Genomic DNA, 3,914 nt, shown 5'->3' on the forward strand with positions numbered 1-3,914 from the left:
AACGTGATAATTTTCGGTGTGTGGAACTGGGTATTACATTATTGCTAACTGGTATCCTAAAAAGGGCATATATTAAACTTTAGGAAGTTTCTTTGTAGGTACATTTTTTTCATAAAAAATAATAATAATAAAAATAAGTGGTAAATCAGTTACTTTTTTGGATAAAAGTTATGCAACCACTTTTTTTTTTTTTTAATCATTATGTTTTTTATTTTTTTTTTGGGGCCAAAACTCCAATTTAAAGCCACTTTGTTTGTATTTTCGATTAGCCAAATAAGAAAATTAACTACACAAGACCATTCGTTTAAAAAAACACAAAAAGGAAACAAAGAAGAAGAAGAAGACTATATACTCAGCAAAATGCAAATTAATTAAAGTTAACTTTTTATGTATAAAATATCCAATTACAGTACAAGGGAAGATATGATATATTTTCCATGTTGAATACAACAATATTAATGCAATGGAGAGAAAAGGGTTCTTCTCCTTTATTTCATTTTATCAATAAATTAGTTTATTACTATAGCTATATATATATATATATATATATAGCCAGCCTTAATTAACCAATTCGGGGGACCCTAGTGACAGTGCCATAGTTGTCAACCCAAACTCGAACCCTGTCACATCGGAATTCCTGAGTCACAATTGTCCCTTCCAATATAATCTGAGCATCAACATGAGAATTCTCCTTCTCAATCACCTCCTCAGCAAACTTCCCCTGCTTTCCCAGCAGCTCAGGCCATGTATCCTTACCTATATATATATATAATATTAAATTAAAACCTTGTGATTGATCATATAATAAAAGTTATATATATTACAATCTTGCTATATTGAACGTCAATAACACTCAATTACATATAATTTATTAAATATATGATATTTTAGATTACAAATAATTGGATATCAATTTCCATTATTAATCCGTCATATAGCAAAATTACATAAATATATAAACTTAAAACCTGGCTAGCTTAATTAGCTAAACTTATTTCTCTTTATATTACCTTCGCATTCTGATGCCATGCTCTGTTAGGCTTCTCTTGAATTACTCTGGATCTCTCTCCTGAAGTTTTGTTGTATATGTTTTGTAATGTTGCATGTTTTAATGGAGATTAAGATGAGTATTTATAGGGTGGATCGATTTCAATATAGCTAGCTTCTAGGGTAGCCATTTTTGACTTTCTGGAAATCCTTTGACTTTTGTTAATTTCTTAACTTACACAAAAACTTATCACCAAGATGGTGTATATCTGTATCTGATTCATCATTACCCTCAAGCTATATAGCTATAAATTAAGCTTTGGAGCTTAAATCTGGTAGGTACAGATAAATATATTTATGTAACGCAATGTGTGAGGTTGATCTTCAAAGTCAAATTTGTTAAGATTTATAAAAATCATTCTTGTTTTATATAATTATGTACAACTTAATTTGCCATTAATAAAGTGTGTGTGTGTATAAATGCATATATATATATATAAATATATATTTCTGTATATTTGCAACTATTAAATAATAAAGTAAGATACAGAGCATGCATCTTCCTTTTGATCACCAAACTTCAGACTTTTCTGCTTAATTTCCAAAACCAAAATCCCTTTTCTCATTAGTAACTTGGAAAAGAATGAAGAAAAGAGGTGAGTTTAATTAATTCTTTGAAGTAATTATCAAGTACTCTACTTCTCTTTTCTTCTTAATTATGTTAATCACTTTATATATATATATATATATATATAAAAGAATACAAGATGCTATTCAAAACCATGTCGAAGAATGATGCCTTGGGGATAAATGTGAACAATCACTTGGAATAAATGTAACAATAACTATATTTAAGTATGTATTAAAATTATGTGATCCTCCACGAATTTAATTAGCTGCACCAAGAATTCAATAAAACCGTTAACCTTCTGATCAATGATTAATCTTATATAGAAAGTTCAAAGTTCAAACATAAGTTTGCGTCCAAAAAATAATAAAAAAGTTCAAACATATCTATGGATTTATATCCTCTTTCTCTTGTTTCGTATTAGGCTTCAAACTTTTAATGGATGATGACAACCAAAAAAAGTCAATAGTGTGACAAAATTTCAACAAGCTAATCCCTAAAAGCCATCTCCTTCGAACTCAAAAATGCTCATCTTCTCTTTGGTATTCTTCTTTATTAGTTCGTCGCGTCATTTTTCTTATTGTTTTACGCTAAATTTAAAAGTACGTTCGTCCTATATGAAGTACATTGATTACAATTTTTTATACACAAGCAAACAAAATTGTCAATGTTTTTGAATTGTCTTCAATTGTCATAAATATGTATATATTTTAGCCGTCTTTAATTTCCATTTTTGTCCAAGTAATCGATGACGCGGTTTTATTATTCTACAGGCAAAGAGAACTTTCTGCTTCATTAATTGCTTTTCTACGTTTCTCATATTTTCCTTGCCCTTTCGTTAATTATTAGAAACTATTCGTAATTTCTCAATAAATTGGATATACAAAAACTATTAATTTTCTTCAAATAAAAGAAACCCATAAGCCTAAGCTTAAAATATGGATATATACAACTTGCAAGGCTCAAAATTCACCTCCGAATTTCAGATTAAAACTAATTGAAGACTTTTCTCTCTTTCACGTGCCAATAGATTAAAATAAAAAGAAAACTTTGAGACTTCTATATGCACGTAACTTCGGCTACGTAACCAAGTCAAAAATGATCGATCACATATATATGTATACACACATTGATTCATCTTATCATTATATTATTATTATTATTATTATTTTCTATCAATACAACATCACAAAAACAAAAGCTAGCAAGCAAATTACAATACAAAAGGATGAGTTTATGCCCAGGTAACTTCTTTTTCTTTTCCTTCTTCTTCCTCTTCTTCTTCTTCTTCTTCTTCTTTTTATTTTTGATATGAAATGCCCAGATACCTGATGCATATGTATATGTATGCAGGCACATTTATAATGTATAGTTCTTATAATCTATTAGGTGTTGTCGACAGATTATATGTGATTTGGCGCTCAACATATCCTGCTTTGATAATGCTCTTTAGAATATTAGTGTGTGTATATACATATATGAGTTTTAATTGTATATATCCTAGCCACAAAAAAAAAAAAAAAAATGTTTTAAATTAATTTGTGTATAGAGGGTGATTATTTAAAATATTGGTGTACGGGTTTTTTCAGGTGAAAAGACTTCTTGGCCAGAGCTTTGGGGAATAGAAGGGGAGGTTGCGGAGGCAATAATAAAGAGGGACAATCCAAATGTGGATGGAATAAGCCTACCAGTTGGATCAATCACCATTCACGATTTCAACTGCAACAGGGTCTGGCTTTTTCTCGACTCTAATGGCTTTGTCGCTACCATTCCCAAACTTGGTTAATTAGATCATCCACCATCCATCACCACTACTTCATCATCATCATCCATCGCCAACCATCCAGTGCCTCGACCTACCAATTATACCCTCTTCTTACAGCATTTGTTTCCTCTTTTATTTTTTGGTGAACTACATTATTTGTTTTTTGTATTTACAAAAAAAAAAAAAGAAAAAAGAAAAAAGCATACAAAAATGTGTAAAAGATATAAGATTTATTCGTTATTTGGTTGATCTTGATTTGGATTAATTTTGTGTATATATATATTTATATACACATAGCTAGTGGCACAATTTGAATTCTCTTTGCTTGAAAATTTATGCAATTTATTATTAACTATAAACAGTATTTTTCGATTCAAAATAGATAGATGAAAACGGAGAAGTCAATTCAAAAAAACAAAAGGGAGAAGTGAAAGTCAATTTGTCGATGTTAAGTCAAAGTCAATTTGATTCGTACTGTTGGCCATCTCTATAAAGTACGAGTACAATTGTAAAATCAATCAAATAAACAGTTAA

General features: G+C 29.5%; 2 long non-coding RNA genes across 2 annotated transcripts; one reads left to right on the forward strand and one right to left on the reverse strand.

The window, feature by feature from the left end:
- Window positions 1–361: 361 nt before the first annotated feature.
- On the reverse strand, window positions 362–1,313 carry LOC125423516 (uncharacterized). Its single transcript, XR_007242208.2, has 2 exons — window positions 1,011–1,313; window positions 362–756 (listed from the first exon to the last, which is right to left on the reverse strand). It is a non-coding gene; the product is annotated as an uncharacterized LOC125423516 (long non-coding RNA).
- A 1,220-nt stretch (window positions 1,314–2,533) lies between these two features.
- Window positions 2,534–3,620, forward strand: LOC132803315 (uncharacterized). The gene is made up of 2 exons (XR_009638403.1): window positions 2,534–2,859; window positions 3,205–3,620. It is a non-coding gene; the product is annotated as an uncharacterized LOC132803315 (long non-coding RNA).
- Window positions 3,621–3,914: the final 294 nt, after the last annotated feature.

The sequence above is a fragment of the Ziziphus jujuba genome, chromosome 3, assembly GCF_031755915.1.
Source record: "Ziziphus jujuba cultivar Dongzao chromosome 3, ASM3175591v1".
Classification (NCBI taxonomy): Eukaryota; Viridiplantae; Streptophyta; class Magnoliopsida; order Rosales; family Rhamnaceae; genus Ziziphus; species Ziziphus jujuba.